At 34.7% G+C, this 16,683-nt stretch overlaps 1 long non-coding RNA gene and 1 pseudogene across 6 annotated transcripts in view; one reads left to right on the top strand and one right to left on the bottom strand.

The window, feature by feature from the left end:
- Positions 1 to 16,683, bottom strand: part of LOC123385428 — a 385,056-nt gene that overhangs the window by 153,559 nt on the left and 214,814 nt on the right. The gene's annotated exons all lie outside the window — the stretch shown is intronic.
- Positions 8,721 to 16,683, top strand: part of LOC101091112 — a 57,555-nt pseudogene continuing 49,592 nt past the window's right edge.

Genomic DNA, 16,683 nt, shown 5'->3' with positions numbered 1-16,683 from the left:
TCACATTGTTCAGGATGTTTTATAATTAATTTACTGTTAATTTGAAAATTGGAAATCTTATTATATTATGAGGTATTCCAAATTTATGATGTGCTTATTTTACTATAAGGTTTTTGAAACTGAAATCAGCAATTGTTTGATAAATATAAATAGACCTTGGTATTCCTTAATGTCTCTTTGTATAAAGCTTTCACTTATCTAATTCAACAGCCCATGCTTTTTCTCCAATGTGCAAAGATTAGCTGTGGAGAAGGGTGTATATCACAGGCAGCTCATGTTAGTCTTCTAATTAATGTATGATTTTACATAAACATTTTTAATTTGACAATCTTTAAAGGCTATGACTAAGTTTATTATTGTTTTAATGAAACTTTTACCGAGATATATAATTCACATGTCATAAATTTCACCCTTTTAAATTGTCCAATTCAATGATTTTTAGTATATTTATACAGTTGTACATTAAATACAATTCTGCAATTCTAGAACATTTCATCACCCCAAAATGAAAGCCCACCTCAATTAGCAGTCCCTTCACATCTTTTCTTTCCTACAGCCTCTAGCAACTGCTAATCTACTCTCCATCTTATAGATTTGCCTATTCTGGACGTTTAAAATTAAAAAATATATATATACAATTTGAGGCTTTTTGTGTGTGACTGTTTTGACTTAGCATAATATTTCATGATTAATCCACATTGTAGCTTGTATTAGCACTTCATTTTCATAGCCAAATAATATTCCAGTGTATGGACATATTACATTTTGTTTATCCATTCATTAATTGGTGGACATTTGGGTTATTTCCACATTTGGCTATCATAAATAATGTTACTATGAACATTTGTGTACAAATTTTTGTGTGGGCATGTGTTTTTAACTCTCTTGGAGATATACGTAGAAGTGAAAGTGCTGGTTCTACAGTAACTTTGTTTCACTTTTTGAAGAACTGCCAAATTATTTTCTAAAGTGGCTCCACCATTTTCCATTCCCACAAATGATGTATGGGGGTTGCAATTTCTCCAGATATTTGTCAATAATTGTTATGGTCCATCCTTTTTATTGCAGTCTTCCTAGTGAGTGTGAAGTGGTATCTCATTGTGGCTTTTATTTGCTTTTCCCTAAAAACTAATGATATTAAGAAACTTAATTTGTTTCTTGGCCAGTTATATAGTACCTTCTTTGGAGAAATGTCTATTCAAACATCTTTCTCAGTTTTAGTTGGATGATTAACATTTCATTGGTGAAATGTGAGGATTCTTTATGTATACTGAATACCAGTTCCTTACCAGATATATAATTTACAAATATTTTCTCCCATTCTGTGGGTTATCTTTTCAATTACTTGATAATATCCTTTGAATCACAAATGTTTTAATTTTGATGAATTCCAATATATCTACTTTTTGTCATTGTAAATTGGTATAATATCTATGAAACCATTGCTTAATCCAAGGTCACAAAGATTTATTCCTATGCTTTCCACAGATATTTCATAGCTTGATCTCCTACATTTAGGACTATGATCAATTTTGAGTTCATTTTTGTATATGATGAGGTAGGGGTAAGGTAGGGGTCCAAATTCAATCTTTGGTATATGTAATTCAATTGTTCCAACACCACTGTTGAAAAGACTATTCTTTTCCCATTCAATTATATTGACACTCTTGTTGAAAATCAATTGGCTATAAACGTAAATGTTTATTTCTTGACTCTAAATTCTACTCTGTTGACTATATTTGTGTATTTATGTTAGTACCACACTGGCTTGATTGTTTTAGCTTTATAATAAGTTTTTTAAATTTTTGTTTTGCTTTATTTTATTTTAGAAAGAGAGCATAAGTAGGGAAGGGGCAGAGAGGGAGACACAGAATCTGAAACAGGCTCCAGGCTCTGTCAGCACAGAGCTGAACGTGGGGCTCAAACTCCCGACTCATGACCTAAGTCGGATGCTTAACTGAGCCACCCAGGTGCCCCTACTTTATAAGTTTTTAAATGGAAATTGTGAGTCTTCCAACACTATCTTTTTCAAGATTGTTTCGAGTATTCTGGGTTCTTTATATACCTATATGAATTTTAAAGCTTACAACCACAATTTAGAAGCTTTTTGTACATTCTTTGGGGTTTCCTATGTAGATAATCATGTCATCTGCAAACAAGAATAGTTTTGTTTCTTTTTTGTGTGTGATTTGTATGTTCTTTATTTAGTTTTCTTGCCTTATTGCACTGACCAGAGCTTCCATTATTATGTTGAATGAGTGTGGTAATATGAACATCTTAGCTTCTTCCTGCTTTTAGAGGGAAAGCATCCTGTCACACCATTAAGTATAATTTAGCTGTAGGGTTTTATTTTTTTGTAGATATTCTTTATCAAGATGAAGAAATTCTCCTCTATGCTTTTCTTTTCTTTGTTTTTTTACTGAGAATTTTGTCATGAATATGTGGTGAATTTTGTCAAATGATTTTACTGCATTAATTGATATGATCATATGACTTTTCTTCTTTAGCCTGTTTATATGATAGATTACACTGGCTGATTCTTAAATATTGAACCAGTCTTACATACCTGGAATAAACCCCTCTTGTTTACATTGAATAATTCTTATTACAAATTATTTAATATTAAATTATTGATATTTAAATAATTAATAATTTATTAATAATAAATAAATAATAAATTAATATTAATTTAAATTGATTTAAATATTAATTTATTGATTTAATTTATTTAAATTTAAATGTTAATATTAATGTTAATTTAAATAATTTAAATTAATATTAGATACCATATGTTGCTGGATTCTATTTGTTAATAATTTAAGAACTTTTACCTCCATTCATAAGGGACATGGATCTATAGTTTTCTTTTTTTGTACTGTTTGTCTGGTTTTGATGTTAGGGTAATCCTAGCATCATAAGTTGAGTTGAGAAGTGTTCCCTTCTCTTCTGTATCCTGAAACAGATTGTGTAGAATTGGTGCTAATTACTTTTTAAAAATTTGATAGAATTCACCAAACAATCTGGGCCCAGAGATTTTTCCAGTTTTAAAATTATAAATTACATTTCCTTAATATTATAGAGTTATTATTGCTTTAGTGTTTTCATTTTTTAGTATTATAAAATAAATGTATATACATTTTAATTTTTAACCTTTTTTTCTTACTTTAAGATAATAAATTTCCTTATCTGACTTCATGGCTTCCACCTTCTTTTCTAGTAGATGTAGCAGTGTTCTGGGCTTCTGCTCTGCCTAGTTATTCAATCTCCTACCCTATGAAAGTCCTACATTCTGAGTTTCTACCTTCACATATGAATACAGGCAAACTTCTCCCATCCAGCTTTTTATTTTATCTCAAATCACCACTCCCACTACTAGAATATTTACTCTCTTCTGAAAGGTATACTCCTATTCCAAAGAGGAAATATCAAGTGTTGACTTCTGTCTCTCTTGGTTGTCTTCAGATTTTGGTTGAATAACTTCTTTATCTGTTTTCTAATAAAGGGAAAGGGAAACAGAGAGAGAGAGAGCGTACATGCTCTAACTAGGTAATAATTAAAGTCTTTTATAGTTTTCAAATTATGTTATTCAATGTTTCTAAATACAAAATCACTATCTTTATTTTGGAGTCAATACCTCTCATTCTGTTATGGGCATAATAGCCCAAGCTAGAAAACTTTCAGTTGTTTGAGTTTTTTTCCCACTCCTTTTACCTTCTGTATCAAATATGTTACCATCAATTTCCAATCATCTTTTGAAGAGTTCACTGGTCTCCTCTCTGTGGTTGGATATGTCATTTAGTTCTTTCCACTATTTTCTTTTTTTTCTTTTTTCTTCTTCTCTATAAGAAATGTCCTGTCCCTTCCTTCTGTTATCCAGATCCCCTTCCTATGAAATCCTATAGTATTGTACTTTATCATACAAGTATAGGTATATTATATAAATATATACACACATTTAATGTAAATATTATAAATACATATTAAACAGATATACTAGAAGACATTAGTATACCTTCCTTCAAAATTTCTATCTTAAAAATCATACATTTATATTAAGATAACTCTATATTGGTAATGGCTTTATTGGAATTGCTCTCAGATGCTTGAGCATATATGTATAATTTTAACATTTTCAGGCTGAGAAATGTAATTTTAATACAGTTAAGTTAACCAAAAGTTAGGTCAATCAAACTGGCCAATAGTATCTTCATGTTTTAAAAAAAGTGCTAGTAAGAAACAGGTATTCTTATGTGGCTTTGTAACTCACTAAGAAGCAAATCCAAATGACAGCATTCTAAAATTATCATACTGAGGCAGTATCAACAGACTTAATGGATAGTTTGCCAAAATGGCCTTTGAATGACAATATTCTTTTGAATATATAAATTATATTTTATTTTTTAATCACCCCAACCGGCCACATATTTTTCAAAACTAATTATTTGATATGTTATCTTCTCAAAAATCACAGAGTGTATGCTCCCCAAGGACAGATTTTCTGCCTCACCCATTTATATCCTTCATAATGCCTAACAGCTTAATTCTTCATAAGATGGCCAGAATGGACTCATTGACAGACATCTGTACAATGTGTACAGTGCTTCAGTGTATAATTCAGGAATCAGAGAGATGGCCCTGACCTAATGATTTTACATTATAAAAGATAAAAGTCTCTAAAAGGACAAAGCCAAAAGCACTTTTTTAAAAAAATGAAATGCTAAACTGCATTTGCAGAATTGCGTTTGGATCCTGGGATATACATGAAATGAATTTATGGAAAATACTGAAGTGATAGGTTTAATATTATGGTCTCAAGAGCTGTTAGGATACAAGTAAAACTAATCAATTTAGATTATTCAGTTTAGTTATTATTTTCACTTCAGGGGAATTCCTGAATCATTAAACTTAGTAATTTCTATAGCTACTATGGGTCTCTGATTACATGGCTCACCTAATGAAACAGTAAACAGATAACCAAATTAAAAACCCCCAAGGGTAAAAAAGGCTAGAATATTCATCTTTTCAAATTTCAAATATTTAATCAGGATTGTTAGCTGTCTAATGCTTAATGTCATGTAACTAAATTCAAGTACATATCATGAAGGCTTTTTAATACTTTATTTTTAAAAGCATAACAATAGATAGTTTTGTGATATTTAGAAGTGAAGGTTTATATGGAGACAATATTTTTATGTATGCATGCAGAGAGACAAAGTAAAATTCTTGAAGTTCAAGGAAAAAGATGAAACTAAAATTGAACAACAGGTGCTTTCCCAATTTTGCATTTATGTTCTGTTCCGTTTGAGTAAGTGGACTTATATATTATGAGTTCCTTCCTGAGTGTCAGTCACTCCATGCAGCCCCTCCCTTAATAAACCATTTGACCAGGACTACAACATGACTCTGGGTAGAAGCTGACCTCATCAAAGTATTTCTCATCTAAAGCATATCTTTTGAAGTCTGGTGATTGGCTAGTGGTGGGTAAATTTCTGTGTATTACAAAAGCTGACATGTGATTTTCAAAGAAGTAGAGGGGGGGTGCTATGCAACTTGAGAAGCATATCTAATTATATACTGTTATATTGGTAAAGAAATCATATGAGTTTGAACTCAGTGCAAACTGTAGAAAGTGAATCTCTATAAAGTCTTCCTAGTCAAGTAGGCCAATGGTTTTTTTCAAAAGACTGAGAAACATGGGTTAAACCATTGATAAAGAAGCTCTTTACCTATAGTAAAGTTTGCTTATTCTTTGATTATACTGATCAACTCTACTCAGTTTATTATAGTTGTTTGTTTTACTTCTTATTTTTGTATAGTTTACTCTTCCCTATTTTTTAAAATGTAAGTATAATTAGCATATAGTGTTATATTCGTTTCAGGTGTACATTATAATGATTTAACAATTTATATATTACTTATCATCATGGTAAGTGTACTCTTAATCCCCTTCACCTATTTCACCCATCTTCCCACCCACTTCCCCTCCAGCAACCACCAGATTGTACTCTGTATTTAAGAGCCTGTTTTTTTTTGTTTGTCTCTTTTTTCTGTTTGTTCCTTTGTTTTGTTTCTTAAATTATACATATGAATGAAATAATATGGTATATGTCTTTGACTTATTTTACTTAGCGTTATATTCTCTAGGTGCATCCATGTCTTTGTAAATGGCAAGATCTCATTCTTTTCTTTGGTTGAGAAACACTCGGGTGTGTGTGTGTGTGTGTGTGTGTGTGTGTGTGTGTGCGTGTGTATGTAAATACCCCATCTTCTTTACCCATTTATCTGTTGATGGACACTTCAAGTGCTTTCACATCTTAGTTATTTTAAATACTGATGAAGTAAATATAGGGGTGCATATATCTTATCAAATTAGTGTTTTAAGGCACCTGGGTGGCTCATTTAGTTAAGAGTCCTACTCTTGTTTTTGGCTCAGGTCATGATCTCATTGTTTGACTCAGGTCAGGAACACATTGTTAGTGAGTTTGGGCCCCACATGGGGCTCTGTGCTGACAGTGTGGAGCCTGTTTGGGATTCTTGCTTTCTCCCTCTGTCTCTGCCTCTCTCTCTGCCTCTCCAAATAAATAAGTAAACTTAAAAAATAGTGTTTTCATTTTCTTCAGGTAAATACCCAGTAGTGGAATGACTGGATTATATGTTAATTCTATTTTTAATTTTTTGAGGAAACTCCATACTGTTTTCCACAGTACAAATTTTGGAAATTTGTGGCTGTACAAATTTTCCTTCCCACCACCAGTGCATCAAGGTTCCTTTTTCTCTACATCCTCACTAACACCTGTTATTTCTTGTCTCTTTGATTCCAGCCATTCTGACAAATGTTAGGTGATATCTCATTGTGGTTTTGATTTACATTTCCCTGATTATTATTGATGTGGAGCATTTTTTTCATGTGCTGTTGGTCATCTGTATGTCTTCCTTAGGAAAATGTCTGAGTGTTCTGCCCATTTTTTAATCAGATTATTTGTGGGTTTTTTGTGTTGAGTTGTATAAGTTCTTTATATATTTTGGATATTATCCCCTTATCAGATATACCATTTGCAAATTATCTTCTCCCATTCAGTAAGTTGCTTTATCATTTTGTCACTGTGCAAAAACCTTTTATTTTGATATAGTCACAACAGTTTATTTTTGCTTTTATTTCCTTTGCCTGAGGAGATATACCTAGAAAAAGTTTCTAAAGCCAACATAAAAAACTTCCAGGAGTTTTATGCTTTCAGGTCTCACATGTAGATTCTTAACCTATTTTGAGTTTATTTTTGTGTATGATGAAAGAAAAGTGGTCCAGTTTCATTATTTTGCATGTAGCTATTTTCCTCAGTACCATTTGTTGAAGTGACTTTTTCCCATTGACATTCTTGCCATCTTTGTCAAAGATTAATTGACCTTACAAGTGTAGGTTTATTTTGGGGCTCTCTATGCTGTTCCATTGGTCTATGTGTCTGTTTTTGTGCTGGTACCATACTCTTTTGGTTATTACAGGTTTGTAGTGTATTTCAAAAGCTGGAATCATAATGCCTCCAGCTTTGCTCTTGCTCAAGATTCATTTTTTTAACTCGCAAATGCGAAATACCTGTAAAAATAATCTATACATATTTAGTTTAGTTGGTTAACATTTGAAAATTTATTCTGAAAATGAAAAATGTGTGTATAATACTCTTAATTCTTTTCTGCATCAAGGAGTTAAAGTACTGTCCTAAAGAAAAGGACATTGTGAATTAGGAGAGTGAACAGATTCTCCATGAGTGTGTAAGAAACACTCTCTATTCCTGCCATTATCTTTACCTGTGGAGTCTATACCTCATTCCATTTGTGGATCACAGAGTCTGTGGAAGTATTTGCACTGAAAATCCAGACTTCTTCTTGGAGTCCAATCCTGTACTTCAACCACTTCTATTTGATATTTATGTATAAAATAATACAGTGACACCTACATTTTTAAATCACTTAAACTAAACCTATGACAGGACACAAGAATATTGTCCATGATAAGGCATTTTGAATTATGTACATACTAATTTCAGGTTCTACCGAATTTTTTTCATTAAACCAACCTTATTTTTTACTTTCTCTAACTTCATATAGATGAAAAATATTTTAAAAAGAACATATCTGAAGCCAACTAAACTATATTGTTTTCAAAGGTGTGTCTCATATGAAGATATATTGTAAGGAGAATTTGACTTTCATTGTTTAAGTCCTCCAGAGGACATGAGAATTCACTCCCTGAACCTGGTGTCACAGCAAATATCAGCTTACAAACTGAATCAGGGCTTTAGTTTATGTTATAAACTGCTGAATATCATCAATTTGGCAACAATACATGTTTCACATTATTTGAAGCAAATTCTCATTTCAAAAATTTTAGCTTGTAACCTTGTCTATCGAAGCCCTATTTTTTTGATAAGCAGCACAATTTTTATTTACTGGAGATATAGGACTCCAAGAAGACTTTGCAGTAAAAGCTCAATAAATACTTGAGTTTGAACTGATTCAAAATTAATTATCCCTTTGCAGAAAAAGTGGTAATCCAGAAGTCTTTCCTGACTCTTCTAATCAAGGAAGATAAGAATCTAGGTATTAGATCACTCAACCTTTGCCTGATTCCTTGTGTTCAGTATTTATTAACAGCTTAATATGTGCTCCTAGGCAATACACATTCCCAAGGAGTCCAAGGTCTAGACCAAGAGAATTCAAGTAAACCAAATCACATCTCAGCATGCTGTGTGCTGCTCAGTCAGGATGATCAGTCAGGGAGGGCTTCTGAAAGTTGATGACTCTTAAGTTACTGTGTCATGGAAAACAGAAATGGGAGTGTAGGAAGAATTTGGTGAGGGAGGACTTTCCTGCCAGGAGCAACAGCTGATACAGTGTCTTAGAGACATAGGCAAAGAAGGTCTGTTCAAGGGAACTCCAAATGATTCATATGGCTAGAAAAAGGATGGAGAAATAAATGGGGAGCAGTGAAAGGTAAGAACTCGATTTGCCACTTTGAGGAGTTTGGAATTAATTCTTAAGGTGATGAAAAATCATTAAACGTGTGTAAGTGGAGGGATAACATAATCTGGTTGGCACAGTCTGTTGAGGGCCCTAAATTATTCCCAGTGTGGAACAGAATGAGAGAGGCATGAAAGTTACTGAGCCAATGCAGAAGGTGAAGCAAGCCGTTTAGATCTTTGCTATGAAGTACTAATAGTAGGCTTACCTTATCTCATGTTACAATCTCTACTTAAATTTAAATACCATGTCTCTTTCCCAGAGCTAACATACTCAGTTGCCTTTCTCTGAACCCTGGCTTGCTGTGCTTCCCTATATCCTGTTGATTATTTTTTTTTTAATTTTTTTTTCAACGTTTATTTATTTTTGGGACACAGAGAGACAGAGCATGAACGGGGGAGGGGCAGAGAGAGAGGGAGACACAGAATCGGAAACAGGCTCCAGGCTCTGAGCCATCAGCCCAGAGCCTGACGCGGGGCTCGAACTCACGGAGCGCGAGATCGTGACCTGGCTGAAGTCGGACGCTTAACCGACTGCGCCACCCAGGCGCCCCAATCCTGTTGATTATTAATACTGGACAGGATGCACTCACTGCTCTCACCAAAGCCACTAATGAAGACTGTGGGAGAGTGTTTCCTGGGAGGAAGAGCCCACCTTATGGTGCCAGGTGATCCTAAATCAGATCTTGGCTTTGTCAGTTTTAGCTATGTGGCCTTGTAGAACCCCTTAAAGTCTCTGAGCCTTGCTTTCCTCACCTCAAAAACAAAAAACAAAGAGCTATCTAGCAAGGTTGTGAGAATTGAAGATCATTTATGTAAGTCCTCTAGAAAAGAGTAAGCCGTCACTGAGCAGTACATGTATTTATTATTGAAGAAGAAATGGTGTGAGTAAATTTCACATTTTTGAGTTGCTCTTTCAAAGACAAACAGACATTGGCGGGAGCTCCCAGTAGAGAACTGGGGCCAGGAACTCTCCTGTCACTCCGATTCTAGGTTATTAATGCTTCCAGGCAGCTAAGCAGCTGAACTGCTCTAGAAACCTATACAAAAGAGTCTTGGTTTTAACTATGTAATCAACCTGACAGGACCACAGCTGAAATAAATGTGAAAATCATGGCCAGGTGGCCTTGGGGACTCTGGAGTGGAATTAACCTCCTCACTGCCATTCACAGAATGCTCCAAGAAAGAGGTGGTTGCTTTGTCGTGGCTATTAATTTCAAACAGCATTTGTGCTCCCTAAGTGTGGTCTTGATCAGAGCCACTTCCAGAGAACAGAGAAAATGAAATGGAGACTGTCTGAAGCACTGATTCTCCCAGCAAACCTTTCAGAAATATCAAAGAATGCATGCAAGCAGAGTAGTTTAGGAGAAGGGAAGCTGGCACTTCTCTCCTATTTTCATATGAATATAATGATAGAGCCCACGCTATTGCTGAATGTGATGAGGTTATAATCCACAGTTTAAACAGAAAAACCTGGTTAAAGAGCATATAGGGAACTTTTATCCTGAACAGTACAACACAGGAGATATGGGTGAAGATATGAAGCCAGAGAAAGAAGAATGTCTCAGTAACTGGCTTCCAATTCACATTCATTTAGTACTTTTTCCCCCCTTTCTGTCCCTAAAGGCGAGAAAATCGGAGAAATCTTTCCCTTTGTAGCTAGCTACAGCTGGCATTTTTGCAGTGATCATTAGTAGAACATGTTGGCAGTGAAAAACAGGTTCAGCTTTTCCAGAACTGGCTGTCATTTGTGCCAAAAGCAAATAGGAATAGAAATAGTAACACCAATATTGTTATTAGTGTACCAGGAGTCAGCTAACTCTCCTGTGTCTACAGCTTTCCTGAGTCGAGGCCGGTATCCTAGTCATACCCGACCTCTGGACACCATTATGCGTGTGCAGTGGGAGAGTGAAGAGAGGCACAGGGGAGGAGATGCAAAACCATCACTGAGTACGAGCGGCCAGCTTGACTTAGCAGCCTAGGACTGTTTACCTCTTTCATTGCAGGAAAAGCTTGAAAATCAAGCCCATTTTAATGGGATTATTAATTAGTAGAAGATTTCTGGGAAGCAATTTGGAGAATTTGGCCATATTTATCAATAGTCTTTTTTTTTTAATGTTGTGTTTGATACAGAACATAATTTTTAAGAATATACCCTAAGAATAAATCATTTAAAATGCACACATAGATTTTTAAGTATAAAAGTGCTTATTATAGAGAGATTTTAATAAGAATAAAGCATTTTGAATAAACAGCAATCAACTGTTCATTATTGTCATTATCCATATTGAATACAGTCAACTATTAAAGGAATTTTATAGAACTTTAAGTGAAAAATACTTCTTGTTTAAATTTTGTCTTTTTATCACATCAAAGAAAAGAGATCCTCTCAAGAAAGGTGGCATTCTACCCCCACTTACTTGTGATACACATGAAGTAAAACTAGCATGGGAAAAAAAAAAGCTAATAGAATCTGGGGTCACTTTTGGAAAGGAGAGAAAATCAAAAGTCAGAATGATGGCTGATGACACAACACTAGAAAATCAGAAGAGATTCCTGCTCTCCCCACTAGAACAGAGTATTGTTAGGAGTATTAACCAAAGCAATTTAACAAGAGGGGGGAAAGTAAATAGAATAAATATTGTAAAGTAGGTAACACAATTATTTTTTTTTAATTTTTTTTTCAATGTTTATTTATTTTTGGGACAGAGAGAGACAGAGCATGAACGGGGGAGGGGCAGAGAGAGAGGGAGACACAGAATCGTTAACAGGCTCCAGGCTCTGAGCCATCAGCCCAGAGCCGACGCGGGGCTCGAACTCCCGGACCGCGAGATCGTGACCTGGCTGAAGTCGGACGCTCAACCGACTGCGCCACCCAGGCGCCCCCAACACAATTATTATTTAAGAACGATATGATTTTATATTTGTTAATTACAGGAAATCCTTATACAAGTTAGGAAAGCAATAAGAATTTGGGAAATTAAAACTTTAAAAAATTATCATATGATAAAAATCAGAAAAGGTAAACTAAGAATAAACATTTGAAGAAAGCACAGGAAGAGGATTCAGTGAGTGTGAATGGGGTCCTGTCCATACCAGAAGGGAGTGAGCTGAGAAGCCAGTCTGGCTTAAGCTGAGCATGAGTGGTTGGAAATGAAAAAGAAAGCTGGAGACTTAAAATGGGCGGCATAACATGTAGGGCTTTGTAAACCATGATTCACATTTTTTTTTTCCTCCAAAAGAGCAATGAAAAATTTCTGAAGAGTTTTAAAGACCATAATATAATATGTACACTCTGCAAGGATATCCTAGCTGCAAATGTGGAAGCCATTTTGAGATGAGCCACATAGATGGGGGAGTGGTAAGTTTTGGGTGGCGATATATGAGAATAGTATCTACAACAGAAAGAAATCCAGAGGAGAGATGTTAGTAGTTTAGAAGAGGGTGATGGTAGTGTGCACAAGAAAAACTAGAATAACCTAGTGATGTTTAGGAAATACGATTGATAGGACTCTAATGAGTGGAATGTGAGCATGAGGTGCTCAGGTGATTTCTGGGTTTCTGAACTGCACGGCTGTATAGATGGGACACCATTTGGGTGAGACAGAAAACACTGAAAAAATGTATAACTTAAAGTGCTTGAATTCAAAACTCAAATCTTTTCTTCTCAAAACTATTTTTCTAACATAAGTTTTAAGTCTATTTTGAAACTCAGAAAACTGGGGAATGATTTTTTAATTCTTTTTTCTTTTCTTTTCTTTTTTTTAATGTTTATTTATTTTGGGGAGAGAGAATGAGCAGGGGAGGGGCAGAGAGAGAGAGGGAACAGAAGATCTGAAGCAGGCTCTGCGCTGACAGCAGAGAGTGCCATGAAGAGCTCGAACTCACCAACCATGAGATCATGACCTGAGCTGAAATCCAACGCTTAAGCAACTGAGTCACCCCGGGGCCCTTCTTTTACTTTCTTAAGACATGGGCTAACATTGTCCAAAGGGGAATTATTAAAGGGCAGTAAAAGAATTACTATGAATTATAAATATATTTGTAAATATATGAAAATGTTATCATGTCAAATATAATGCTTTTATTAGGTGGAACTATAAGCAGTAATCCAACCATGCTGTCCTCTGAAGAAATACACAGAATTGATAAGGACAGCAAATTTTAGTTTTCCTTAAACACGATCGGAATGATTTCTATGACTTTGTATTTTTGCTATAGTAAGAAGAGAAAAAGAAAGATTAAAAAAAAGTCATTGGGGGAAAAATAGAGATGTTGCTTTTGCTTCAAATAAAAGGAAGGGGAAGAGGAAATGTGAAGTGGTAATCAAATGTTGGTCAGAGGTCAAGCAAGGTAAGTTCCCACTACATTTAGGAAATGGGAGGTCATCAGTGACCTTGTGGAGGTCCAAGTCAGGTTGTATGGAAAGCACCAGACAGCAACAGCTTGCAAGTGTCACATGATAAGGTAGAGACTGAAGTGTTTTGACAACTTTGTTGGAAGGTAAAGTAAGTGATAGGAGGTAGGTAAAGAAAAAATGTGAAGTCCAGAAATTTGTTGTGGCTGTTTAATTTAAATGAGAAAGCTATCAAGACATTAAATGTTAGAATTAAAAGAAAATTCTTAAATAATTTTAAAAATAATGTAACGAAACATACCGAAACAAAAAAAAATAGTTTTTATGCCTGCGAGTTGGGATCTGGAGCAATTTTATAGCCTTATATAAAATAGGAATCTAAAAAATTTATTCTAGTGAACAAAGATTTATTTTATACTCAGAAAAATAGGACAGTGAGCTTCATTGTATAAAAGAAACAAAAGAATTGTGGCCACCAGAGTGCAATTCTCTGGGCATGAGCTGAGATGCTAGAATCTAAGTCATTAGCGTAGCACCCTGTCTTAAGTGCTCCTTCTGTTCAGGAGCACGATTATTGTAAGAACTTCATTCTGCATAAATCTAGAAAGCTAAAAGGCCATAAAATAATGTTTGAATGGAAGATAAATTTATCCTCGTTGTCTATGAGGATTTCCAGCTCTAGATATGATGGAGTAGACATTTCACCTTATTCTTCTTTGCCTCTTATACCTAAAAGCCCCGGATAAAATATATGAAACAAACATCAGAAGATTCTAAAAGGTGAAAAAAAGAAGGCAGCTTTTCTAGGGACCTTAGGATTTAAGGAATGACCTGGAAAGTTTTTGTTTTTGTTTTTGTTTTTTCCTGCCTCTATTATATCCCATCCTAGGCACTGGAGAATTTCACAGGCTGGAAAGAACAGTAAGTACAAGAAAAAACCATGAACAAACAAACAAATACAACCAAATAAAAAAAGCCTGTTCTCTTCAGCCAAAGGACCTATAAGGGAGTGGCCATGTAGGGCATAATCTTTTAGACAACACCAGACACATTCCAGAAAAAATTGTTCCTTCCTTGGCCTGTCATTTAAGGCACTGACATCAGGGCGATGTGAGCAGAGATAGGATTACCACCATAACCCAGCAGTAATGACATGGCTCCCCCTCGTGGAGGGTGGGTGTCTGCAGAGACTGTGTGCTTGCGTGTGCAGGGCCTACTCTGGTCTGATTGATCAACATAATCTAAATACAATAAAAAAATAACGTCTTACATCAAGGACCAGGAAAATATCAAGTTAATGAGAGGAGACATCCAACAGACACAACATCAAGATGGTATAGATATTGGAATTATTTGACCAGGATTTTAAAGCAGCTATCATTAAGAAAAAGAAGTTTCAATGAACAATTGTAAATATTCTCAGAAAAAAAATGAAAAAAAATTTTTGGAAAAGAAACGTAAGATATAAATAAGAACCAAATGGAAATTTTATATATGAAAATATACTAATGAAAAGAAAATATATAATAAAGATATCCACTTCCAATTTGGTGTAATAGCTGTGGTTGACCAAAACTCCCACCCAGAACAATTAGAAAAGTCAGACAAAAACACAGAAACATCTTTTGGAAGGCATCAGTGAGATATCAAAGGAGACAGGACCTGATAACTAGAATTACAGAGAGAAGAGAAAACACACTGAAGTAAACATTATGTTCTGTAGCACTTTTCCACTTGAGACATTTGATGATTTTTTAAATTGAAAACAGGAAAATAGAAAGAGGCTTCTAACATAGGAACCTAAGAGGATTGTTGGCAGTGGCCCAAGGCTGGGGAGGCAAAACTTAAGAGTTCAGGACCATCAAGGCAGGCAGGACCCACAGGGAAATTATTCCACAGAAAACAAAACACATGAAGGGAGTCCTGTCTAGGAGGCTGGAAAGATGTGCAAAGCTCTTAAAAATCATAAAACAAGAGACACAAAAATTGGAGTTCCGAGCCCCCCAAAGAGGAGGGGAGTCTCCTCCTGACAAACAGCCAAGATTTCCAGGTGAGACTCACGACAGTATCATAGGAGTAAGAACAAATTAGGGTAGAACTCACAAACCTGCATTAATTCCAGTCCAGGTTGCTGCATTCTAACTGCCTGTGAGATAGTAAAGTAAATTCTCTCTGGAAGGATTAAACAGCAGCCAAAGCTCTAACATATCTCATACATATTATTCAACCTTCAACAAAATAAATACTTCTAGGAATACAAAGAGACTAGACAAAATGATAAAAAGCCAAGATAAAAGAAAGGCAATAAAAATAGATGCACAGGTCATCAAGATATTGAAGTTATCAGAGAAGGACTTTAAAGTCAGTATAAGTAAAATGCTTAGAAAAATAGATGAAAAGATGGAGAATTTCACCCTAACATTGGCATCTATTACAAAATGGAATCAAATCTATAAAAAATTTTAAAAATTAATCAAATGCAATAGCTGATTTCTTAGAAACATATAGATTTAATGACAGACTACATACAGTAGAAGAGAGGAATAACAAACCATTAGTTAGGTCAATAGAAAACGTCCAGATTAAAGCAAAATGAAAAATATGGAACATATAAAAAACAGCTTGAGAAACGAGATCCATAGTTTTAGCATGTGAACAACTGAAGTCCCAGAAGGAAAGTAGACAGAGAATAATGGCAGAAGCAATATATAAAGAGACAGTGATCCAAAAATTTTCAAAATGATGAACTATGTCAAACTGCAGATTTAAGAATCTCTACAAATCCCAAGATGGATGGATGGATGGATAGATCACAATATGTGCACCATAACTGAACTTATGAAACCAAAGACTAAAAAAGAATCTTTAAAGCAGCCAGAGAAAAATGGCATATTATCTTCAAATGATCAACAATAATATTAAAAGCTAACTTCTCAACAGACATATCAGCTAGAAAAAAATAAAATTATATCATTAAGGCAATAAAGAAAATAAATGACTATTTAGAATTCTATATGCTGCAAAAAAAATTCTGAAAAAATAAAAACAAAACCAAAAAACAACGAAGAAAACTCTCTATAATGGAACTCCTCTAAGAGAGAGATGAAAGCCAACTGTCTATGCAAAAGGAAAATGTACCCAAGTGAAAGTTGGGTTCAATGTAGAAGGGAACTAAAAGCAATGGAAACATTAACTGTGTGGGTAAATCTTTTTTTTCTTTTTAATTTTTTAATGTTTATTTTTGAGAGAAAGAGACAGAGACAGAGCACGAATGGGGGGAGGGGCAGAGAGAGAGAGGGAGACACAGAATCCAAA

The sequence above is a fragment of the Felis catus genome, chromosome B2 (assembly GCF_018350175.1).
Source record: "Felis catus isolate Fca126 chromosome B2, F.catus_Fca126_mat1.0, whole genome shotgun sequence".
NCBI lineage: Eukaryota > Metazoa > Chordata > Mammalia > Carnivora > Felidae > Felis > Felis catus.
Note: the sequence above shows the minus strand (reverse complement) of the source record. Positions and strands in the feature narration are given on the sequence as shown.